Here is a 27,049-nt window from a genome sequence, read left to right as displayed (position 1 = left end):
AGTCTAATGGAGCGTACACACGGTCAGATTTGTCAGACTTGTCAGATTTGCCAGATGAATGACTGAACGACTAAACGATTTGAACGATTTGACCAAAGTTTTGAACGATTTGAACGATTGAACGATTTTTGACTGCATTAAAATGAATGGAATCGTCCAAGTCTGACTGCAAACCCATCAGATGTCAGATATCGTTATCTGACAAACGGGAACGCGCATCGTTGATCGTTCATCGTTCAGGCATGTCAGATATGAACGATTTTCCTTCAGATATGAACGACTGAACGATTTTTAAATCATTATCGTCCATATCTGAAGAAAAAATCTGATCGTGTGTATGCACCATAAGCCAGAAGGGGAGAATGTGGGAAGAGGTAGCCGTTGCTGTCAATAGGGTGGGTGATTATGTCCGTCTAGCCCGGGATGTCAAACGGCGGTAAGTAAACACTTGCCCCCCCTAAAAACAAACACCATTTTAAACTAAAGGATAATGGCTTCCATTTTTTCCCACAGATGGGGCGACTTCAAATATCGCCTAAAGCAAAAACTCGCGGACAGGGCTAGGCATGCAAGGGGGACAGGTGGGGGTCCCACCCCTGTGTCATTGGAGTTGACGGATTTAGAAGAGCTGGCACAGGGGTGTGTGCAGCCTGTGGAGGTGTTTGGCGTGTCCAACATGGATACGGACATGCCAGACTTTGCGGCTCCTCATGTTGTCCCAGGTAAATATTGTGATGTCACCAACTCTGAAATGTTATTGTGCCAATATGTAGATTCTAATGTGAGTCTTTTCTCTTTTTTCCTAACAGAGACACAGGCGGATGAGTCTGCTCCAGAGGGGAGCCTTGGCCGCCGAATTTCTGCTGGCTCGGCAGGGGAGGAACCAGTACATCCGGCTGAGGACCCTGCAGAAGCCAGTCCAGGGCAATCCCCCTCGCAGGCAGTGTCCCTCCTCACAGAACTCAAATTCAAATCGGATTTCCATACGGAGATTCTGCAGAGGATGGACGCCAGTCTGCTACGGGTGGCTGAGGCCCTGGAGCAAAATGCTGCGGCCAACGTGACCATTGGTCAGGCCCTGGAGGAAAATACCAGGGCCAACATCCGCATCGCCAATGCCCTGGAGCAGCTCGTTCGCCAGCACATGGTGGAGCCGACCTCCCTTCCTGCCGGAACATCAGGATCCTCCACCTCTGGCACAACATCAGCCAATCCTCCAAATGTGCCTAGCCCTGTGTCTAGTCCAGAGGCCACAACATCTGCCTCTGGACAGGCCAGCCCGATGACATCCCGGACCCGGTCTGGCGCCCTCCCTCCCCCATCCAAACGGGTGAAAAAACGGTGACAGCAATGGTGACTTTTCCCACAATCCTTCTGTGCTTGGCTCATATTCCTTTCTGGTCAAAACTTCCCTCTCCTTTCTTGTGAAATGTTTTTACATTTTTGTTGTATGTTTATGTCAACAGTTATGTTGGGCCAATTTGTTTGATTTTGGGACATATCTTTGGCAAAAAAAGATGTCCCCAATTTTTTAATTAATTTTTTTTTGTTTGAGCAATAAATTGACACCAAAATCTGACATTGGATTGTGAAATTATTGTACAAATGGGTTACATTTAATCCTGGTCCAAAAGGCAAAAACTAGCAAAAAAAAAAAAAAATGGGCTCTTTAAGGAACGTTTAAAAAATCATATAACGAGGCAAATTCAAGAGGCAAAAATAAAATGGTGCGAAAATTAAAACATGATGACATTATTGTTACAATAGGCCCTAACCACCAAATTGAGGGCAAAATAAACCCCCACAAATGTACGCAAATTGATTGTGTCATCCTGACATTAGCAGCTCTGAGTTCCACCTGCGTACGGTTTTGTGCTATCCCAAAAAACTGATTTCAAAACACATACCAAGCCGGTTTTCAATCCAACACTAATTGCTTTTCAGCCCTCCCGCGATTAATCGCAACAACATCGTGGAGTCCCGGGACGGAGGAGAAGGCCATCGCCAATGTGGTCGAGTAATCCAGACCCTAAGCTGTGCGAGCATTTTGAAGGGAAAGAGGATCATCCAGTGACGTATGAGTCGGTCCGAACACATTTTATGCTCGCATTTGCTAATGTATGTACGCCCCAAAAACGCCTCGCCACGCCTGCGTTTTCCCATCTCCACCCCCGTCAACACCCAAAAACGCCCTGTTCTGTCAATCACATTTGACATGTCACTTCCTGTACGCTATTTGACGAACGAGACCAAAAAAACTCGCAATCTGCCGTACGCACATGCGCAGTGTTACACCGACGCATGCGCGGTTATTCAACATCGGAACGCAACGAGCGTACTGCTGTTTGCGAGTGGCTCTGAATGAGGGCCTATGTGTTTGTTTTTTTTCCTATGTGTACCAATGTTTTTTTTTTTTTCATTCTAAGCTTATGTGATTTATTTTTTTCTACGGCAGGGGCCTATGTCTTTGGTTTTTTCCTATATGTGCCAATGTGTTATTTTCTTTTTCATGCAAAGCTTTATGTGATTTATTTACTGTGGGAGCCTATGTGTCTGGTTTTTCTTGTCCTATGGGTGCCAATGTGCACGATTCGATTAAACGCGAAGTGAATAGCGTCGGGAATGAGCTCCCGGAGCTTTTCAATTTTGCGAGAAGTTAGGTCGGGGAAGACTCGTTCTCGTGCCTTAAACAGGGTGTTTAGGCGCAAGAACGGGCATTCTCCGACTAAACCTCCCGGCGCGATGCTGTTTTCCCAACGCTAAGGGCAGAAAACAGCATCGCATCTGGACTTTTGTCGGATTTCTGCTCGCATCCCCAAGGGGATGCGAGAAGAAATCCTAGTCAGGCTTAGCAGCGTATATGAATTGAATAGCTCTGGGAGCTGATTCCCGGCGCTATTCACTTTGCGTTGAATAGAATCATGCCCAATGTGTTGTTTTTTTTTTTCTTTCATGCAAAGCTTACTGTATGTGATTTATTTATTTTCTGCGGCAGGGGACTATGGCCATGATTCAGACCCGGAGGCAGCTCGCAGGTCTGAAAGGCGTTTTTTTTTTTTTTTTTCAGGTCCGGCCTTCTGGTAGGGTCTCGTCTGCCGCAAGCCCCAGTGAGCTTCCGGCTCTAAAAGAGCTGGAAGCTCACTACTGACATTACTGGTGATGTCAGTAGGGCCGCCCTCAAACGGCAGGCGTTCCTTCGGGAACGCCTCCGTTTGGCCTGCCACCCCCCCCCCCTCCCCACCTACAAAACGGGGCGAGCTGACGATGAACATCGACAGCCGCCCCGTTTTGCTGCGACCCCCCCGGAGCTAGTGATTTCTCGCTGGCTCCAGGGCTCACGCGTGGGCACTGCCCAGCCATCGACCCGCTTGCGAGCCGGTCTGAATCAGGCCCTATGTTTGGTTATTCCTTATGAGTGCCACTGTGTGTGCATTTTTTTTTTTTTTTCATGCAAAACTAGTTTTTTTGTTTTTAATTCTCCTTGCAAAACATTTGAGGAAAATTCAATTCCACTGAGAGATGTTTAAAGTAATGGACGCCCAATGGATAATTATATTTATTCGGGCGTCCATTACTTTTTGAAGCACCCAGAAGCACTGGGTATAGCCACGCATATTGGCTAAACCTGTCTAAATCTAGAGTATCCGCATCCAAACTGCCGTTTTGGCATCCAAACTTAGACTTTTCACATGACGCCCTTGTTTTGAGAGGCCACACCCCTATTGACACAGCCACGCCCCTGCGATTCATTGGCCACACCCATTTTTTACTTGCATCTTCGGCGTACATATACACTGTATGCCCATACCCCCACTTCAAAATTCCCACTTCGACCACTGATCTGAGTATAATCTCATGGGAAGCCTTGGGTATGATTAAGAAGCTGATATGTTCAACATGGAGAGCTCCAATACGAACTAGAATAGGTTGGGTTCTTTTAGATACAGTTCCATTAGACATAGGTCTACCATTGATAGAGGTCAAGGAGATAGCATGATCCAAGGTGACGCAAGGAATTTGTAATTTATCTGCCAAATGAGAGGACATGAAATTTTCTGCTGCCCCAGAATCCAGGAGGGCAATCACAAATAAATACAGGACTAGACTTAATGTCCAGAGCTATGGACAAAACAGAGTCATTCTGCTTTGGGGATGGAAGTATTACTCCTAACTGAGGGCCTGATTCAGAGCCGCTCGTAAACGGCCGCTCGCTCGCTCCGAGCGATGTTCACACATCTGCGCATACGTATGGGTCGTAATGCGCATGCGCCAACCAGTCATTGCGGTCAGAAATCGTGTGTTCGCAAAATAGCGAGTGCCTGCTAATTTGAGTGACAGGATGAGGCGTTTGTGAGTGGTAACAGGGGAAGGTGCTTGAAAACGGGGAGTGGAGATCCGAACGCAGGTGTGCCAAATGGCCAAAACGGGCGTTTAATGGGTGTGCATAATTAACAAAGCAGCGTCATCGACCGCGTCACTTGGTTGTCTCTTAGCCTGAACTGTTCGCATGATTGCAGTAGGAAAATGCTATCACAAGCACTGCGATGTACTCAATTAATCTAATAAATAGCGAAGATGACGTATGATGTGAACGGCCAGGGGGCGTCTTTACAAAATAGCGAGCGCATATTTCGTTCGCTCGCTCAGACATAGAGGCGTCAACAGACCGCAAAGAGCGAGCGCTCTATTTAAATATCCGGCCCCTTTTTCTGAACGAGCGAGTGCAAATAGCGTCCGGCTCTGAATCAGGCCCTGAGTGTCCCTAGGACTAGTTATGAATGGGCGTTTCCCAGGTTGCGGGTACAGGAAGTCACCAGGTGACCTGTGTCTCCACAGTATAGACAAAGGTTATTTTGAATGCATCTCTGTCGTTCTTCTTTAGAAAGACTGGTATAATTAACCTACATGGGTTCTTCATCTGTAAGAGAGGGAGGAGAACGGGTAGGAGGAGGTTGAGGATGAGGCCTAAAATGATCAGCTCTGTGTTTCTCAGCTTGGCGCTCTCTAAAGCATATATCAACCTTGTTGCAGAGAGAAATGAGATCATTAAGACTAGATGGTAAATCACAAGTGGCTAGATCATCCTTTATACGATCCGATAGTCCGTGCCAGAAGGCCGATGTTAGGGCTTCTTAGTTGCGTCTGAGCTCTGATGCCAACATCTGTAACGGAATGACGTACTGACTGACAGGACGGATACCTTGTTTCAGATTCAAAATACTGGGTGAAGCAGAAGTAGTTCTTCTAGGCTCATCAAAAATCCTCCTGAATGATGTTACAAATTCTGGGTAATTATCCAGTAGCGGATCTGATTGCTCCCAGAGCGGAGAAACCCAATCTAAGGCTGAGCCGGACAACAATGACACAATATAGGCCACTTTGGTTTTAGGAGTAGGGAAATTGGAGGGTTGTAATGTAAAATGTACATCACACTGGTTGAGAAATCCATGACACAGTTTAGGATTGCCATCAAACTTGCCAGGTGTAGGTAAATACAAACGAGGAGGAACTCCAGAGGCAGATACCACAGAAGTGGAGACAGCAGTAACTGCAGGCATACTTGGAGTAGTTAGTGTAGCTTGTAAGGTATTCTGACGGAGTGTCATTTCTTGAACATACTGTGCTATTTGCTGTTGCATGGTCTCCAATCCTTCCAGACGGGAAGCCATGTCATGAATTAAATCTGTTCTGGACTCCTGTCCAATAGCCGAATCCATTTGGCCAGTGCAAACTGTTAAGAGTCTGTGTTTGTTGTGGACCCGAGGTGGTAACAGGACAAAACACCGGAACAGGTTTAAACTGAAAGGTGGATTGTTTAATGTGAATGTTGGTAGACATGAGCAATAAGATAAACTAAAGTGTAGTAATAAACAAACTAACATATGTGGCAGGAGGGAACTGTAGTGAGTGGGAATAAACAAATGTCCAGATCAGTGACAGAGATGAATGAGGTGAATCCAGATAGACTGTCAGAGTGAAATGGAAATCCTGGTATGCTGAATAGTGGCTGAGAGGGATATCCAGTAATGCTGTGATGATGGTTGAAAGAGAAATCCGGTAATGCTGTGATGATAGCTGAAAGGAGAATCCGGTAATGCTGGGAAGATGGCTGAGCAGGAATGGGTTAACTGAGGAGCCAGGTTCAGCCAGGAGTGGGTCTGGTGGAAGGTGCAGGGCTGATCCCGGTGGAGTGCAAGGCAAGGCAGAGCGGTGCAGGCTATGCAGGGAGCCGAAGGCTGACAAGGAGCTAGGGCAAGCACTGGAGCACAAGACTACGGTTCAGGAGCGCAGAGAACACTCTCTCACAGCTGGCGCTGTGAACACGTTGCACTGGCAACTACAGGGCGCTCCGAACACCCTTAAGTACCCAGTAACAGAACATGATAGGCCAGAGAGAGCAGGTGACCCACAGACGATTGGCCTGCTATGTCACATGGCCAAAGACAACATGGTGGCGCCCAGACAGCCGTGATGCGGAGACGCCACTAGACTTACCCTTGCTGGGACGGCCCAAAGCTGACAAATCTCTGCGTACACACAATGCCAGTCTCCACACGCCAGTTCCCCCGCCAGAAGGACCACGCCACAGCGCCCTCACCAATAAGGACCGCAAACCTCCACGCCGCGAAGCCTGGGTTGTGACACCTTATATACTATACCAAAATAATATAGTGAACTAGCTGCCCGGGTTTAAATCTTCAAGTTTTAAGTTTTATCGGCCGGGATGTACTAAGCATCGCATCCGATGCTTAGTACATATGGGGTATGCTGTAAATCACTCAAAAACTAAATTTTATGTGATGCAGTTTGAATCCATCCAGTGGAAGGCCCAGTACAGGCTCCCTGGGTTAAAGTTCTGCCCGGCGCACTCTGTCGTGAGGTCCGACCGGGACCCCAAACACTCCATTAGGCATTCCAGTCCAACTGCCACCCCTCTGTGAAGTTTTCATCCAAATCCATTCAGTGGAGGGCCCAGAACAAGCTCCCTGGGTCAAAGTTCTGTCTGCCATACACCAACAGGAGGTCCAACCGGAACCCTAACCCCTAAAACCAGGACAGAACCTAACTGGACCACCTTGCGTTGGTTTCATCCCAATCGGTGCAGGGGTGTCTGAATGTACAATCGAACAGACAAACAAACAGACCAATGAATTTTATATATAAGATGTATGTGTGTGGCTGCAGCCAGATAATCTTTTATACACTATAAAACATTGTACATTGTACATTCCACCAGGGCATAGATGACCTAGGTTCTGTACAATACTTGTCTAGGGCAGCCAAGGTCCAGAGGGGATACTTCTGGAGTGATCCAATCTGGATTACACCAGACAGTCCTGATATCCACTGTGGACATAACTGTGACTGGGCTTTGGATCCCTGCACCAAGGGAGAAGCCGATGCGGCTTTGCACAAGCCAATTGCGACTGCTTCACAAATATCACCCTAAGGCGCACATCCACTTGCCGATTTCTATGAATGATTGAATGAGAACAATAGCGTTATCGTTCAATCGCTCATGAATCATGCACATTAATGTCGGAAACGACCAGCAATGCGCGCTCCCGCTGGTCGTTTCTGAAATCAATCATCGCCCAAACATGCTGGTCAACCTGATAATAACATCAGGTTGAGCATGTTAGGGGATAATTGATGTGCTGACACTAAACGACTGATCATTCAGTGTAGGCAGAGCACAGTCTGTGAAACAACTGCACGATAACTACAATGTCGTAATTGTGCAGTCGTTTCACAGTCTGGTAGTGGATGTGCGGCATAAGTATAAAAAAGAAACACTCATACACAGCACAAAACATGATATATAACATCTATATACTGTGTATGTATATATATATATATATATGTATACTGTATATAATTTTGTTTAGCATACATTAATACAAACTATCTTATTTATTTTAATAATCAAACACCTACTAAAAAAAATTACTGCACTTAGATAATCCTAATTCTAACTCTAATGGTGGTAACCTGTCTGTGTTCTTGCACCAGCCCGATGACAGGTGCAGTTTCTCCATCTGAGTATGGCCTCCTGTGTGAGCGGTTGAGCATCTGTGTATATATATATATATATATATATATATGTGTGTGTGTCTGTACACACATATATATATATACACATATACACATAAATATACACACTTACAACACAATTCTGAGACTGTGCATCTCCCGTGTGCCTCAATCACAACTCTGCCCCTGTGTACACGCAATCTGGACGCATGCGCAGTGAGACATATATGCATGCACAGAAGAGAAATATTGCTCCACTGCGTCTGACATTGGTCAGCGCATGCGACTCCAAATAAGGCCAATCCGTGGTCATTATTAAACTGCATTTGCTGTTGAAAAAATAAAAATGTAAATTCTACGCGTGTGCAGGAGAAAGCGAGACGCCTGGGTAGTATATTGCTGCTTCCACATTGTGATTGGATCTATTCTATGAATACATCATATCTCCAGAATTGATCCAAAAATCACAGTTCTTCTGGTTTAAGAAACGATCGCTTTAACAGAGCAGAGATTGATGCCCACGTCCCTGGCAATAGAGCTCTTTGGCTTTTCATAAATAGAGTTAGACGTATGCTTACTTGCATATTTAGACAAATTAAAAGTGCAGCACATCCACAAAACTGGAAAATAATGGTTAAAAACATTTCTGAGTGACATGAGGCTAAATGACTAGTTCTTATGCCATTTATACCAACAGCTCCAGTTTAAAGGTTCTGAAATGTTTAAATCCAGTTTCTATTACAATTCACATCTTGTCACAAGCTAACAAACTGGTTAAAATAAACGGTGTATAATGTATTTGCAGTATCTGTATAGCATTTTCCAGAGCTTTTCCTAATTGCATCTTATAAATGGACTGAAGGCATTTAGAAGGTATGTGGCAGTTAGCACAATCCCCTCCTCTTTTAGTCATGCTCCACCTTTCCATCCCTGCCATTTACACATCACTGGAGAATTGAAGGGCTCAATGCTAAGTCTTAATGTACCTGCAATAAGTCTACAGTTCTGTTAAACTGGCTGGTGTTTCACAGTAAGTCAATCTCCTTTACTAATACACAAAGTTTGTCATTATTAGGTCTAATCAGAAACTGAAATTAAAATGATACAGTCTCTGTGAAATACAGGACTAGCATGAAGATGTGCAGTATATATATATATATATATATATATATATATATATACTATATAAAATAAATGTTGTATGGCAAGTCATCTATTACCTTAACTAGAATATACTTTGTACATTGTTCCTAGACTTTATGTGTGAACACCATGACTAAAGGAGTTTTTGGAATTGGACATATAACAATATTATGCACACAAATACATGTGTCAGATTATACTATGAGGATATAACAGAATAATTTATTTCTCTTCTAAAGTAACAAATCCGTCTCCATCTGCTTCCATTACTTTTCTAATTTTATTTTGTTTGTGTTAAAAACAAAGTAAGTAAGTGCTGGTAGACAATGTGTTTGTGAGGACTCAGTGTTGTATATGTGACATATTTGGGTTACATTGCTCTCAGGAGACACAAGTACAGTGTATGTGTGAGAGGCTAGACTACAAGCTCTTCTTTCAGCCTGCCCATTTCCTCTGCATGTTGTGGAATACTGCGCTGAATAAGTCTCTTATTCATGCAGTGAAACAGCAGCTCAGACAGCAGGATATCATGCTAAGTTTATCGTTAAAGAATTCACATTGCAAGTGCAAGTTACAAAAAGCTTAAATACGGGAAACATTGAAAAGAAAAGAAATGGGCTGGCATTAGCTATTTTCTGAAAAGTTGTATATGTATTAATTTGGTCACAATTTACTAAGTGTACTCGTTTACATGCTTATTTTTTTCTAGGGACCTGCTTCACATTCACCTGAGATTGCAAAAAGGGGCAGTGTAGTGATTCCCATTTAAAAATTAAATAGCCTTGTAATAAATACAATGAAGAAAGCGGCATGTACATGTGCAGACTAATACAGTATATTACCCTCATTCCTAGGTCCTGATTAGTCCCATATAGGGTTTAGTCTGGCAGGACAGCAGATCATGCTATATGTGCTATTCAGATCTGTTTTATTCCATCAGGTATTGATTCAGTTTCACCTTTATCACATCTTGTCAATCTACTGTACCTGTACCATTCTGCCACCACCCTCTCTGATTTCATATCACAGCAAAGCATACTTGCCAACTCCCTGAAATAGTAGCAATCTCCCTGTCTCCCTGAAGAGTCTAACAATCTCTCTGATTACACCTTACCCTCATTATGAAGCTGTTATATAAAAAAAAAAACAGCGCAATATACATTCAAATGGGATTATTAGTATCATTTCCCTGCATTTGGGTATAAGGCACAATAATCCCTATGGCTACATGTATTTTATGAAAGGCATCAATGTGTTTTCATCAACAAGTAAATGTTACTAGCTGCTTTGGATATCATTTACATTTGGATGACAATTAATGTCATGACACGCCCCTCAGATGTAGCAGTACGTGTTCACTTTAATGCGTGCCCATAGGTGCCAATCTCCCTGAAATGGTTTTTCAAAAGTAGGCAAGTATGCAGCAAAGTCAGGTGTCACTTTGGGGTTCTAAGTAGAACCGAGTCCTGGCTCAGGTATTCTCACCAAGTTCGGATCACTCGTGTTTTGATTGCATGTAATTCCCTCCCTCATTACTGTAGGTGCCTTTTCACACAACACAAGAAAGTGTATGGAGAGGGTGTGGGCTGTAGTTCATTTTGCAGTACTACAGGCTAGTCGCCATTAGAGAGATTTGTAGGAAGATGGAGTGAAGTGGGCAGCATGTAAAGCACTGCAGGCATCTTTGTCACTGTGTATGTTGGTTTGTCAGACACTAGCAAGCACCTGCAATCCAGTGCAAATAGTCTGTTCTGTATGTTTGTTAGAAGTGAAATTAAAGTGAGCTGCACTTACAATTATGTTTCACATGTGTGTTCACCTGTGAGGTGGTCAACTGGCTGAAAATTAATGTTATTGATGTTAATAATACTATAGGAACAAAAAAAAACAATTCCAAGTTACATGATTTTAGCACATTTTATCAATTTTAAATAAATTCAGATTCAAAACCAAAAGCAAAACCGAAACCAAAACACTTGAGGTTGTTTTTTCCCAAAAAAACCACAACAATGATTAGGAACCAAAACGAAAACACGGAGGTCTGCACACGTCTACAAATGGGATGTAGTTAGTATCCCAGCTGTCGGGATGCCGGCGCTCAGTATATGGCATACTTGCCAAGCTCAATCCAGAATCCCTGGGCCAGCATCCCAAAGGTAAGTATTGGAGTTAGGCAGGGGCGGATTGGGAATTTAAGTGGCCCTGGAAAATACTTAGAAAGTGGCCCCATGTGCGCGCGCCTGAAAAGTGGGTGTGGCCTTCTGGCAGGGGTGTGGCCTAATGTGAAAAGTTCTGCCCGCAAGCCACTCCCCCCATTTTCATCATCCTGGGGGCATGCCCACCGTTTCAAGAGCTGATAGCCATGCCCACAGTCCCTCTCTCCAGTAAATAAGCACAGCAAGCATGTGAATGAGTATTTTCTTACCTATATGATTTCTCTGCAACGAGGAAACTTCTGAAGAAATCGATCCTTGCTGGACAGGCAGTGTCTTCAGTGCTATTCATGCAGGAGATTACATGGTCTGGAAGCCGCCTGTTTGTGTTGTAATAAAGCCAATGTCATTATCATTAAAGAGAGGTTCAACCAGATAGTAACAGATGTTTTGGGGCAGGACAAATGTGAGTTTCCCATATCAAATAATTTTATATTAATAAAATATATTTGCTCATTTGGTTCCATTTGCATCAGTAATATGGTTTCATTAGAATTGTTGTCTTGCTGAAGATTACTGTCCCCCAGTCTTTTCTTCTAATAGTACCAGTGATGCTACCGTCCTCTATGTGAGTCTCCAGCACCATCGCCTTGGGTGTCCCCAATGCCATCATCCTGCGTCTCCTCAGTGGCATCATCCTGCGTCTCCCTAGCGCCAGATCCCGCATCTCCCCAGCACCATCCTCCTGCCCTAGCACATAATAGCCCACCTCCTCCACACAAAGATCATATTCCCTTAGCATAGAATAGCCCCCTCCCCACAGACAGATCATCATTTCCCCTTAGCACAGAATTACCCCTCCCCACAGACAGATCATCTCCCCTTTGCAAAATATAGCTCTCTCCCCCACAGATAGATCATGTCCCCTTATTACAGAATAACCCCCCCTCTCAGATCATCATTAACCCCCCCCCCACACACACACACACACACCCACACACACACACACACACATCCCCCCCTGAGACAAATCTCTTCATGATTCCATCTACCTATTAGCCACTTTAAAAGAAAAAAATGTCACCTGACTGCCGATGGAAGTCTCCCAAGCAGCCAGCCAGCCCATCCCCATCGGTCTCCATTGCACTGATGCTCCCCCGGGGCTCTCATGATTTTAAACCAAACCCAGGTCTGCCTGATTGTCTAAGGCAGTCACCCCCGATTGTCTCCTCTCCACTCTGCCCCCTCCCCAGGCTGTAAAGTTAAACCTTAACATCGCACTTCACAGCCAGGGGAGGGGACAGAGTGGGGAGGAAACAATCGGGTTGGCTGCTTGGGCAGCCCTGTAACTGGTATGCAATCGGGAAGCCGACTGCCTAAATACCGGCAGCCGGCTTCCCGACTGTCATATCCCGGCAAGGGTGAAATGCCGGGCGTCTAGATGTAGACGCCTGGCATTTCCCCGATGCCGGGAGACCGGCGCCCGGCATCCCGATCGTAGTGATGCCGGGCGCCGCGAGCAGACAGCCGCGGGGGGGGAGGGTTAGGTTTAGGGCTCCCGGGGGAGACTTAGGGTTAGGCACCCCCCCGGGAGGGTTAGGCTAGGGGGAGGGAGGGTTAGGGGTAGGCACCCCAGGGGGGGACTTAGGTTTAGGCAGCGGGGAAGGGGGTGGTTAGGGTTAGGCTAGGGGGAGGGAGGGTTAGGGTTAGGCACCCCCGGGGGGACTTAGGGTTAGGCACCCCCCCGGGGGACTTAGGTTTAGGCAGCGGGGAAGGGTTAGGCACTTAGAGGGGGGATTAGGGTTAGGCACTTGGGGGGAAGGTTAGGGTTAGGCACCCCTAAGGAGGGTTAGGGGGGTTAGGTTAGACAATACTTACCTATCCACGATCGGGATTTCCAGCGCTGTCGGGCTTCCGCTGCCGGGATCTCTGCTGATGTCGAGCTGCCGCTGCCGGGAATCGAAGCATGCGGCCGGCGGTATTTCATACCAATTCCCTGTAACTTACCCCACTTGCTGCTACCGACTGCGGACCCGGGCGTCTGAGCACTCTTCCTCCAAGGTGCTGGCGCGTGGGCCGGTGCAGCGTCTGACTGACGTAGCTGTTCTCAGAAAATCTCTTCTCGCGATGGAGGTGGGCCGCGCAGGGCCAGCAACAGAAATCTTGGGGCCCATTACACAGATGCCCTTGGGGCCCCCCACTCAGCCCCTGCTCCACACAACCTACTCCGAGATCGAGGTGTAAATATATATATATATATATATATATATATATACACACATACCCACATATATACATACACACACAAAAAAATAAAAAAATATATATATATACATACACATAAATATACAGTATATATACACATATATATATATATATATATAGACACACATACACATATATATATATATACACACATACATATATATATATATATATATATATATATATAGACACACATACACGCATAGACATTAATATATACACATACATATACATACAGACATATATATATATATATATATATATATATAGATACACACACATATATTATATATATATATATATATACATATATATACACACACACATATAAATATATATATATATATATATATATACATACAGACATTTATACATATATACACACCTTTATATATATGTATATATTAAAAGAAAACCGGAGCTACAGGCATATGTAAAAGTAAGAAAATGGGCACTTTGTCAATATCAATCAAGAATAATAAGAACACTGTCTGTCATGGGTGTCACTTACCTCCACAAGCATCTGCTGGGACAGACAGTGGCTTGAAGTAGTGTACTGGCTTGCCTGAGTGCTCGGCTGCGGACGACTCCACTTCTTACTGGCCTCCCTGCTCCTCGGTAGATGGGCCAGGCATCGTAGTGGCAAGGCAGGCCAGTAATGCGGTAAGGAGGGCTGGCGCATCTGAGCAGCGTCATTATGACGCGATACACGCTAGCGCCGTGGCCACACTCAGTAAGTAGGGATGACGTGGCAACGGCCCGGGGGTTTACTTTGGGGGGTGGGAGGAGCGGCTGTATCCCTTGTGCGCCCCTGTCGCCGGGCCTGAGGCCGCGGCAGCTGACAGCTCAGGGCTGCCTGTGATGCTTAAAAAAAAAAGCATGTTAGCCGGGTGACTCGATTCGGGGGGCGGGGCCAAGGTTGAGAAGCGACCCCACAGACCAATCGGCCCACCGGGATTTTCCCCTCTAAAGGTAATGGCCAATCCGCCCCTGGAGTTAGGCATACTTACCAAGCTCAATCCAGAATCCCGGGACTAGCATCCCAATGGTAAGTATTGGGGTTAGGCATACTTACCAAGCTCAATCCAGAATCCTGGGGCCAGCATCCCAATGGTAAGTATTGGGGTTAGGCATACTTACCAAGCTCAATCCAGAATCCCGGGGCCGGCATCCCGACGGTAAGTATTGGGGTTAGGCATACTTGCCAAACTCAATCCAGAATCCCAGGGCCAGCACCCCAATGGTAAGTATTCGGGTTAGGCATACTTGCCAAGCTCAATCAAGAATCCCGGGGCCAGCATCCCGATGGTAAGTATTGGGGTTAGGCATACTTGCCAAACTCAATCCAGAATCCCAGGGCCAGCATCCCCATGGTAAGTATTGGAGTTAGGCATACTTGCCAAGCTCAATCCAGAATCCCGAGGCCAGCATCCTGACGGTAAGTATAATTACGATATTAGTAATCGTAAGCTCTTGCCCATAAAATGGTCTCTGGAGGAGTGGAGGCATTGGTTGGAAGGAGTGAAACATAAGATTGATATTTATACTGATCATAAGAATTTGCTCTATATTCAGGATGCCAAGAGGCTGAATTCCAGACAGGCCAGGTGGGCACTTTTTTTTCTTCCAGATTTAATTTTACCATTTCATTTCCGCCAGGTTCTATGAATTTGAAGGCTGATGCGCTGTCCACAGGGCCAGATTAACAATGGGGCGGGTGGAGCTGCAGCTCCAAGCCCACCCATGCAAATAGGCCCACAGCATCATCAGATAGTATTGACGGGGTTATTTTTTTTTCTGTCACCACCCCTATCATTCACCTCCCAGCTGCCTGGGCTGAAGCATCGCCCATTCACACAGAAATATCTACCCCCCCAACAGTCTGAAGCTCCGCCTACTCCTGAGCCTAACCGATGCTCCGCTTCCCGGCCTGGCTGAAGCTTCTGGAGATCACTGGTGGTGACTGCAATGCCCTCTGTATTATATGGCATTCACTAAGATGCTTTCTGTATTATATGACGGTGACACTAGCAATGCCCTCTATGGAGTTAGCCACACCCACTGCACATGTCAAACAGCTTGTGTAGACAACACCCACACTACACTGGCCACACCCCCACATCACTAGTCACACCGACTCAGCGCTTGTCACATCCCCTGCAGTGGCACACAATGGGCCCTTCGTAAATTTCAGCTCCAGGCCCATGTGTACATTAATCTGGCACTGGCTGTCCAGAAGCTTTCTGCATATACATTCTTAGGTTGTTCCAGAGATTCCCATTATTTCACCTAAAAGAATTAGCTAAAGAGTTAGAGCAACAGTTTAGGACATTACAGAGTCAGGTGCCCTCTGAGTTCCGGCCTATTGTTTGTTTGTTCCCGACTCCTTGCAGAGAGCAGTTTTGCAGGAGGTCGCAAGGTTTCAGGACACCCTGGGATCTTTAAGACTCTTAAATTGTTATCTTGGTATGTCTGGTGGCCTTCTATGAAAAATTACGTTAGGGAATTTGTTCAGGCATGTCCGGCATGTGGTTAAGTGAAAGTCCCTAGAGGTCAACCTGTAAGTCCACTGACTCCGTTACCTATCCTCGTTAAACCATGAACCCATGCAGGGGCTGGCTGGCAACTTTTAGCCTGGGGGGCAAATGCATGCAGGCGGCACTGGCAGAGGATTAGCGTGTAGCCAGGGTGCCCGAAGAACGTGCGTGCTACGGCGCCCCCCCCCTCAAATGTTCCAGGGAGGAGGCGGTCCATATGGGATTAATGTAAGGTAAAAATAAAGATTAGGGACAGCCCCTGTCGTAGTGCCCATATGCAGTGCCCCCGTGTGCCACAGGAGAGAACACCCTTATGCAGGCCTCCAGTAGTGCCCCCAGTAGTGATCCCCCCCTATGCAGTGCCCCTTGTGCCCCCAGTAGTAAGTCCCTTATATAGTGCCCCCAGTAGTGGTCCCCCCTGTGCAGTGCCCCTTGTGCCCCCAGTAGTAAGCCCCTTATATAGTTCCCCCAATAGTGGTACCCCCTATGCAGTGCCCCTTATATAGTGCCCCCAGTAGCAGTCCACCCCCCATGCAGTGCCCCCAATAGTGGTAACCCTTATGCAATGCCCCTTAAATAGTGGCCCCAGTTGTAATCTCCCCCCTATGCAGTACCCCCAGTATTGCCCTTTATATAGAGCCCCCAGCAGTGGTCCCTCGATGCAGTGCCCCCAGTGGTAGTCCCCTCCCCCTATGTAGTGCCCCTAGTAGTAGTCCCCTCCCCCCTATGCAGTGCCCCTAGTAGTAGTCCCCTCCCCTTGTAGTGCCCCTAGTAGTAGTCCCCCCTTGTAGTGCCCCCAGTAGTAGTAGCCCCCCCTTGTAGTGCCCCCAGTAGTAGTAGTCCCCCCCCTTGTAGTGCCCCCAGTAGTAGTAGTCCCCCCCTTATAGTGCCCCCAGTAGTAGTAGTCCCCCCCTTGTAGTGCCCCCAGTAGTAGTAGTCCCCCCATTGTAGTGCCCCCAGTAGTAGTAGTCCCCCCCTTTGTAGTGCCCCCAGTAGTAGTAGTCCCCCCATTGTAGTGCCCCCAGTAGTAGTAGTCCCCCCCTTTGTAGTGCCCCCAGTAATAGCCCCCCCTTGTAGTGCCCCCAGTAGTAATAGTCCCCCCTTGTAGTTCCCCCAGTAGTAGTAGTGCCCCCAATAGTAGTAGTCCCCCCCCTTGTAGTGCCCCCAGTAGTAATCCACCCCCCTGGTAGTGCCCCCAGTAGTAATCCCCCCCTGGTAGTGCCCCCATAGTAATCCCACCCCTGGTAGTGCCCCCAGAAGTCCCCCCCAGTAGAGAGAGACTTAATTAAAAAAAAAAATCACTTACCTGAAACTCCCGCTCTTGGTCCCGCCGCTAACAGCTCCTCCGGCCGCTTTGCATGGGAGAGACGTCATTACTCATGACGTCTCTCCCATTACCCACTGCGGGAGCCGCAAGATGGCTCCCGCAGTGGGAGCAGCAGCAGCCGATGAGAGTCTGACTCTCAGCGGCTGCTGATTACAGCAAACACACAGCTGCCGGCTCCGGCGGCTGTTAGTTTGTGCTGTGTAGCACTGACCGGACTCTGTTCGGTCAGCGCTACACACGCGGTGCAGTCTGTGTCACAGTGACACATACGGCCCGCGGCCCGTATGACGCTGCGGCCTGGGGGGCACATGGCACCCTGCCCCCCGGCCCAGCCCACCACTAAACCCATGTATCCATGGATTTTATTATTGATTTACATGAATCCATGGGATTTACTGCTATCTGGGTTGTTGTAGATAGACTTTCGAAAATGGCACATTTTGTTCTTGTGGTTGGCTTGCCTTCTGCCAGGGAGTTGGTGAAACTGTTTGTGTGTGTCTAATATATTCACTTGCATGGTATACCCAGTAATATCGTGTCCGATATAGGGTCACAATTTGTGGCTAGTTTCTGGAGGTCGTTTTGTCTGTTGATGGGGGTGGAGTTGAGTTTTTCTACTGCCTGCCATCCCCAGATAAATGGACAGACAGAAAGAATTAACCAAATTTTGCAACAGTTCTTATGTGGGTCAGCAGCAGAAGGATTGGTATGGTTTGTTACCATGGGCAGAATTTGCATATAATAATGCGGTTCATTCTGCTTCTGGGATTTCCCCATTTTTGTGCAATTATGGTCTTAATCCCAAAGCGTTTTCATTAACCATTCCTCAGGATGAGATACCTAATGAGATTTGTGGTTTGGCTGTACGTTTTAAAAATATCTGGAGGACTACTCATGTGGCCTTGGACAGAACTAAGGAATGAGCTTGTAGAGCAGTCAATAAACATAGGCCATGCAATTTTCGGGTTGGAGACATGGTTTGGGTCTCTACTCGGAATTTAAGATTAAAGCAACATTCTCATACAGTAAATTAGGTCCCAGATATATTGGACCATTTAGAATTTGCAGAAAAATTTATGCTGTATGTTTTCGTGTGAAGTTACCACTCTCTTTGAAAATTTCTATCTCTTTTCATTGGCCTTTGCTTAAACCTGCTTTCAGATCAAGAACTTTTCCAGTTAGGCCTACCAGAAAACCAACACCGGTGCTGGTGGATGGTCATTAGGAATTTGTAGTTGAGAGGGTTCTTGATTCTAAGATTATGTGGAGACAGATGTATTACCTGGTACATTGGCTGCATATGGACCTGATGGGAAACTTTCATAGAAAGTTTTCTATTAAAACCTGAGGGGGAGGAGTAATATCATATCTGTACTCAGCTGGTCGAGTCTAGACGGAATCATTGGAATGGTTGCTGACTTGTTCACCTGTTATGATGTCAGCCTGGATGTTGGCCTGGTCGACTGTTTGGTTTGCCAGCAGTTTTAATCAGGTGCTGGCTCTTGGGCCTTTGTGGGTTATTCTGACCTGGCTGAGTCTCCCATAGGATTCCATTTCTTGCCTGGTCCCTGGTTCTAGCTGTTTGCAAGCTACCTAGGAAGGATTGCTGGTTTCTTCATCTGCTAAGTATCCTGGATAAATTCTATTACATATTAGTGCTAGCAGATGTAAACCTGGCTAATATTACACTCTGGATAATTAATGTGTTTTGTCTTAACCTGCAGTTTTGCTGTATATCTATTGCAATACTCTCATGTTTATTGAATTATCATTCTTGAAGGATTACTAATGTTTAAGAATGTATATATTATTAATATAGTGAACATATAGCTGGATACCCTCTTGTTAGCTGCGTAATTTTAGTAGCTAAATTGAAACCTTGGCCCTCATTCAGAGCCGTACGCTCTGAGCAGAGCGCACGCTCTGAATGAGGGCCGGGCTCCATTTTCATGGAGCGTCCTCCTGGACGCTCGTATAGCTGTGGGTCACCACCCACAGGCTATACGAGCGTGCATTTTGATGGCCGCGATGGTCGTGACCATCGCGACCATCGAAATTGCGAGCCGGAGCCTGCGGTTGAGGTTTTCAACCGCAAGCTCCGGAGTGACTTTGGCTCTATCAGAGCCAAAATCACTCCCACTGACATCACTAGTGATGTCAGTGGGCCGGCTTCTGACGGGAGGCGTTCCCGTGGGAACGCCCCCGTCAGGGAGGCACGCCCCCGGCACGCCCACCAAAGGGGGCGTGCTGTCAATCAACATTGACAGCACGCCCCCTTTGATCGGACACAACGAGCGAAGGAAAGTCCTTCGCTCGTCGTGTCTGGCGCATGCGCACGGCTGAGCTCCCTCCGTCGTGCGCATGCTCAGTGCAGACCATCGACCCACTTGCGAGCGGACAGCCGCTCGCGAGTGGGTCTGAATCAGGCCCCTTGTTTGTTAATAGCTTGCAGTGACATTAACTGCAGAATAGTAATTTGGTAATCACTCTTTAGGAGTGCTATTTGTATTACAGGTTGAGTCTCCCATATCCAAATATTCCGAAATACAGAATAATTTTGGCATGACTGAGATAACGAAACCTTTGATTTTTGATGGTTCAATGCACACAAACTTTGTTTAAGGCACAAATTATTAAAAATATTGTATAAAATTACCTCCAGGCTGTGTGAATAAGGTGTGTATGACATATAAATGAATTTAATTTCTGAACACAAACTTTGCTTGAGCCACAAAATTATTGAAAATATTGTAGAAAATTACCTGCAGGCTGTGTGTATAAGGTGTATATAACACATAAATGCATTGTGTGTGTATATTGGGGTCCCATTCCCAAGATATTACATTATAATATGCAAATATTCCAAAATACGACCTATTCCGTTATCCAAAATACCCCTGGTCCCAAGCATTTTGGATATGGGAGACTCAACCTGTACTACATCAATTAGCTTTAGAAAGACTTCTGTTTAGTCTGGGAAGCTAAAAGTAAGGGTTTAGGATTATTCCTTGATGGAAGACCTCCTGAGAATTGAGTTGGTTTTTGGGTGATTTGATGCTTCTGAAACTCACAAATTTACTAAGAAGTGAGTTTAACTGTGATCGAGTTGGGTGATGGTGAAGCAGGTGGAGATTTCTCACATGAGTAGCAAGTTTAGATAGAGATTTTTCACCCAAGTTTGCAGTGTATTATCTCTGTCAAACTCTCCCGAACAAGCAGCCTTCACATATCAGTGACATATGTGAAGGCTACTTGTGTGTTCTACCTGTAAAAAAAGGGTTAACATTTAAAAAAAATTACGTAGGGTCTTTTTTTTAAAAGCATAACTAGCCCCGGGCTGCTCCGCCAGTCCTGGTTCCTAAAAATCTGGGGAAAAAATTTAGTAGGGTTACCCTGTATTTTAGGAACCAGCACTGGGCTCCTGAGCCTGCCCTGGTTTAAAAATAGGGGGAAAAATGTGTAAGGGTCCCCCTATTTTTAAAACCAGCACCGTACTCAAATCCAGCCAGGGTGTATTACCACAGCCAGGGGACCCTTTCACCGGGTCTCCCCAGCCAAAGCATTATCACCCCAAGCAGGTCAGCCCAAGCCGGTGATCTCAGGGGAGGTGGGGAACCCCCAATAAAGGGGTCCCCTCTTTCCTGAGCATCCTATAGGCTGAAGCCCGGGGCTCTTCCCCGCAGCCCTGGGCTGTGGGTACAGGGGTAATAGTAGTGAAAATAGATAGAAACTATTGTTTTTTACAGTGGAATTCCAGGTGCCAGCATGCCTGCCCTTTTGCACTTGTGGAACTACTACAAGTGCCAGCAGGCGGTCTGCACCCGTACCTCCGCTGTAAAAAAATAGTTAAAAAATAGTTAAAAAAAACAAGACACACACACCGTAGTAAGTCCAATTTTAATACATACACCTACCACACTCACGCATACTTACCTGCTGCCAGCTGGTCGGTCCACTTCTACAAGTAGTAATCCAATGGGTGTACTTGTAAAACAAATCCTATACTCACCTACATCCTTGCACTTGTCTCTATAGCATCCCCGGGTCTTGGTAAAATAACAAACTGTAGCGAACCCCCATGTGGGAACTGTCAGCACCCGGAGCGATTCAGCCAGTCAGTGCCCGCTAACTGTAGGGTAACCCTACTCATTTTTTCCACTTATTTTTAGGAGCCAGGACTGGCTCAGCACCCCAGGGCTGGTTATGCTTTTTGGGGGGAACCTTACATAATTTTTTTATATATTAACCCTTTAGATAGTGTTTACATGCAGAAACATACACAAATCACACTGATCTGTGTATGTTTCTGCCAAACTCGCAGCTCAGGAGGTGGTCTATTTGAAACTTCAATTTAGCTGCGAGTTTGCTACAATTACACCCGAGATTGTAATCTCGAATCTTGGTAAATTCCCGAGTTGTATTCTTTTCATGAAAAGTACTTCAGAGTTTGGCCAATGGTGAGTTTATTCAAGTTTGCAATCTCACACGAGTTTATCAGTGAAAATAGAGAAATCTCACCCGAGTTTGCCTTTAGTAAATTTGCAAGTTGAAGAAAATGCCTAAACTCACTCAAGATTGCTATCTCAAGCAAAGTTGAATCTTAGTAAATTTACCCCTCGGTGTAGTTCCCTATATATGTTCTTAAGAGTGTCACATTCCTATGTTTATATTTTGATACTTGTGCTTCTTGCACTGTTAATACTTTAAGGGCCTGAATCACTACTGATCGCAACTGCGATTACGCATGCAATCAACCGATTGTTGCCTTCTGCGCATGCATTGCAGTGCGTGCACACTAACCGGCCACTGCGATCAGGACTGCGATCACAGTGACTATGCAGTCCTATCGCAGAGTAATTGACAGGAAGTGTCGTCTGTGGGTGGTGATGGGGGAGTGGGCGGCGAAATGCAGACTTGCCAGTGCATTCGAACGCTGTTACAGGGGCATGCAGAAATTATCCACTGCGATGCCATACGCAGCTTGAGTACTCATAGCATGCAATGAAGTTAGGCTGCGATGGTACTTGATGTCACTGATGGTTTCACAGTCTTGCTAAGGATTACGGATGTGTGTAAGGTAAAGTGGCCCTCATTATACTGTGCTGCGATGGCATAGGGATCGCAATGGATTAGCATACTATCGCAGTGAGAATGCATGTATAATCGCTATTGCAATCGCAGTTGTGATCCGTAGTAATTCAGGCCCTAAGTGCGAAGTCCAGGTGGCAGCCGAGTACCTACGAACAAGTGTGTGTTCCGTGAAAGGGGGTTGTTATTGGTGAAGGGCACTTTGTTTAGGTTTTGACAGTGTAGAAGTTCATCAGGTATCATAACAGGAAGTTAGTTTAGGCTGTGGGGGGGAGGGTTAGGTTTAGGGGTATGGTGCCTACGGTAGGTGTCAGTATCTTAACTCTGACGGGATGCTGAGCGCAGGGATCCCATACCCAACCCCTACAAATTAGGCCATGGAAAATAACAGGAATATATTAAACCATACTTGCCTACCCTCCTGAAATGGTCGGGAGCCTCCCAAAAATCGGGTGTCGCTCCCTACCCCCTGGAAGAGGGGGCAAGTCTCCCGGCTGGCGCAGCCTGCCTGCACCCCCCACTTGCGTCCGCTCCCCCCCCTCCGGCGTCACCACTTACCTGGTCAAAGTGGCTGGGTCGGGGGAGCTGATGACGCGATTCGCGCTGAATCGCGTCATCGTGGCCCCGCCCCCGGCTACACAACGCCGGTAATATATGCGTTGTGAAGCGGGGGCGGGGCCGCGATGACACGATGACGTGGCCAAGCCCCCTGTTCCGCCCCAAAATGGGTCAAGCCCCCTTTCCCCGCCACTACAGTGTCGAGCTGGCTGCCTCCTCCCGGAAGAGGCAGCCAGTTTGTCGGCAAGTATGTATTTAACCACTTGCCTGGTGTGTCAATCTGGGCTTTCCTTGACTCGGTCGCATGTCATGTGCCCAGTCAGAAGTGCCCACCTGCTGCTGCTGAAGAGAATTTTCCTGCAGTTGCCAGACTCACACAGCTCCGCATGCCTCCCTGCAGCCCTGGCTCCACCCCCAGTCTCCATCTCTCACCCCCCAGCTACAAGAGACGGTGATCAATCTTTTCCCAATGCCTGATCACAGTGCTTCTACAGTGCAGACCCGAGGCTGCAGGAGCTCACAGTTCTTACTGCAGCAGCGTCTCCCCTAAAATCTCTGCTCCTCTCTCTCAGCAAAAACCTCTATGTTTGATGACCCAAAGTTGCAGGACCTCCAGGGCCAGTTCTAGAGATACGCTGCTTACAGGGCCAAGTAGGGCACCACATATAGGTAGGCTCTCTGGTCCAGCCGCGGCCAGCGACATGCAAATTTAGGCTTAGGCAGTCAGACTGTGTCACAGGCTAAAGTCTGCGCTGTGCAGTATTGTGCCATTCTGGCACAAGGGGTGGGCCAGGACGACAAGACATCATTGTGTCATGTTGCAGTGTGCAAAGAAGGCTAAAATTAAAAATGCGGGTGTGGGGTCCGTCCGCTCCTGAGGAAACTGCGTACGTCTGCTTGGGGTGGCGCCAACGGCCATTGGCAGACAGGCTCCTCACCCTCCAGAACTCCTCAAAAAAAAAATGGCTGGCTGAGGCAGCAGAGCCGCTCGTTACTTTACTTTAATAACTGAGGGCCTGATTCACTACCGTACGCAACTGAATATGCAATTGTGATTATGCACGCACTTCAACTGCGATAGTATGCTAATCCTTTGCTAATTCATTGCGATCGCTATCCTGTCGCAGCACTACACAGGGATGCCCACTTTACTTAGCACACAAGTACTGTTCAGCAATGCTTGCACAAGCTCTGACCTTACTGAGCAATTGCTAACTTCCACGCATGCTATGATACCTCAGACTGCGTAGGCCATTGCAGTGGCTAATTTATGCACGCCCCCGCAATGGCGTGCAAATGCACTGGGACGCCAACATTCCCCCGACCACCTCCCGTCACCACCCACAAACGGCACTTCCTGTCAATCACTCTGCGATGGGTCTGAGTAGTCATTGCGCACATGGTCACAGTTTTTAGCAGTAAGTATTGGACTCTGTACTCCCAGTGAAGGGGATGGGCAAGATTCGGTGAAGCACAACTGATGGAGGAAATGCCCCTGACAAATAGTAATGTCAGCCTTCTTCTCAGGACAACAACTGGAATGTAGGTGTGGCTCTGGAGGAGAGAAAACAATTTTTGCAGTTAATAATCATTTGAAAACTGAAAATAAGGAATATTAGGTCCCAGAAACCCCCTTTCTACTGATGTTTTAAATCCTTTGTTAGCAAAAAGATAAATTCAGACCTCTAAAATCTTGATCATCACAGCTGTCTGACCAGGATGCGATCACAACCCCGGTGCATATAATATCGGTGCGGGCCCCCCTGGACCAAGCGTCCCGTGTGAACTACACACCCTGCACCCATTATAGATACGTGTGTGTGCTTGTTTGTATATATAATTTACATATGTGTATATATAGTTATACATATAGGAATTTTGTTATATGATATGTACGATTGTTACATATTATTTTATTTCTTTTATTTGTATTATACATCAGTGCAAATATGCCACATATATGTTGTAATTTCTTTTACCATTGTATGTGATATTTATCTGCATACATTAGTCCTACCCTGGCCTTACATACTCTGATAGTCATCAGCATTATCCTCACGTTACCATCATCCGATTGTTATAATTTTGATTGATTCAGGGTGCACTATACAGATAATATAATATGTCTAATTAGCCATACTTATACTTTGGATATATACAGCATAAGACATTTACAGTATTAGAGATATACATAAGACTTGGCGTATTCCCTTATTTTATTTTTGTTTTTCCATATGTTTTAGTGGAGTCTTTTAGACATTGTTTTGATTATCCTTTTAATTCATTCACAGATGTTGTATATCACATTGTATTACACGCCCGTCTTGAGAAAGGTTCTCATGTTGAACCGAAACGTCGACATTATATGTAGCGGATCACAAATGACGCCTGTGTTGGTGGATTATAAGTATCCATTGTTGTAATAAAAGACTGGTTGCTTAAACCTAATTGGCGAGTGCTGCCTTCCATTTCTTTGGAAAATTGAATGATATTATACTGTATATGTGTGTGTGCTTGTATGTGTATAGAAATAAATATATATTTGCGTACATATGTGTATATATACATATAGGAATTTATAAAAAAAATAAATATATGAACTTCCGGTGGACAGACCTTAGAGATGGCCGCTTTTTAGAGAGCTCTCGCTCCCTCCACACAGCAGCGCTGACAGAACACCGCCAGCGCCGGGAGCGGTGACACGCAGACTTCAGCGTGGTCACCAGAGATAGCGGTGGGCAAGCGGGTCTACTCCCCGGCTCCCCACCATAAGCACACCGCTGGAGTTCAGGTGCATTACACAGCACCAATAACCGCAGCCGCCATCTTGGATTTGGCCGGGCTGCGCCGCTGCCTTCCCTGTTACCTCCCCCCACAAGCACAATACCAGAGAAGCCACCTACCTCTCTGCCTATCTGGCTTCACCGGGCCCCTTGCAACACAGGTGTTGCGTAGGTGCTGTAGAGCGGGCAGTGCAGCACACCAACCCACGGCCGCCATCTTGGGTTTGGCAGGGCTCTGTCTCTGCTCTCCCTGCAACATTCTTCCACACAGAGCCACATCTGAGCAGTGGCGTAACTAGGGTATTTGGAGCCCAGGGCAAATGTAATAATGGAGGGCCACCCACCTATATGCGTGCGCCGAAGTCGCACATGGCAAAAATGGGCGTGGCCACTTAAAAATGGGGCGTGTCAACATGACACACCCCTTTTTTGTCACTCTGAACATTCCTTTCCATATGCACCTTAACCCCAGTAGTGTCCCTTATACAGTACCCCCAGTATGCAATGTCCCCAGTTGTGGTCCCTCTTATGCAGGCCCATAGTGGTGCCCCTTATACAGTACCCCCAGTAGTGGTCCCCCTTATGCAGCCCCCAATTAGTTCCCCTTATACAGTACCCCCAATGCCCGAAGTAGTGGTCCCCCTTATGCAGCCCCTCATTAGTTCCCCTTATTCAGTACCCCAGTAGTGGTCTGCCTTATGCAGTGCCCCCCCTATGAAGTGCCCCCTTATGCAGTGCTCCTTTATATAGTGTCCCCAGCAGTAGTCCCCCCCCCCTTATGCAGTGCCCCCAGTAGTGATCCCCCTTATGCAGGCCCCTAGTAGTGATCCCCCCTATCCAGTGCCCCTTATACAGTGACCCCTGTAATTTTCCTCCCTATTTAGTGCCCCTAGAGGTCCCCCCAATGCAGTGCCCCTAGTAGTAAGCCCCTTATATAGTGCCCTCAGCAGTAGTTCCCCCCCCTAATGCATTGCCCCCAGTAGTGGTCCTCCTTATGCAAGCCCTGAGCAGTGATCCCCCCTATCCAGTGCCCCCTGTAGTTTTCCTCCCTATTTAGTGTCCCTAGTAGTAGTCCCCTAGTAGTAAGCCACTTATAGTGCCCCCAGTAGTAGTTCCCCCCCTCCCGATGCAGTGCCCCCAATAGTAGTCCCCCCCAGTTGT

At 46.6% G+C, this 27,049-nt stretch overlaps 1 protein-coding gene across 1 annotated transcript in view; it reads left to right on the top strand.

The window, feature by feature from the left end:
* Positions 1–8,990: 8,990 nt before the first annotated feature.
* Positions 8,991–27,049, top strand: part of CHADL (chondroadherin like) — a 73,508-nt gene continuing 55,449 nt past the window's right edge. The window contains exon 1 of the mRNA XM_088468109.1: positions 8,991–9,064. The gene's annotated coding sequence lies outside the window, so the exon portion shown is untranslated. The remainder of the gene's footprint in view (positions 9,065–27,049) is intronic.

Source organism: Taudactylus pleione, unplaced genomic scaffold, assembly GCF_031769625.1.
Source record: "Taudactylus pleione unplaced genomic scaffold, aTauple2 ptg000080l, whole genome shotgun sequence".
Taxonomy (NCBI): domain Eukaryota; kingdom Metazoa; phylum Chordata; class Amphibia; order Anura; family Myobatrachidae; genus Taudactylus; species Taudactylus pleione.
This window is presented reverse-complemented; position numbering and strand designations above follow the sequence as displayed.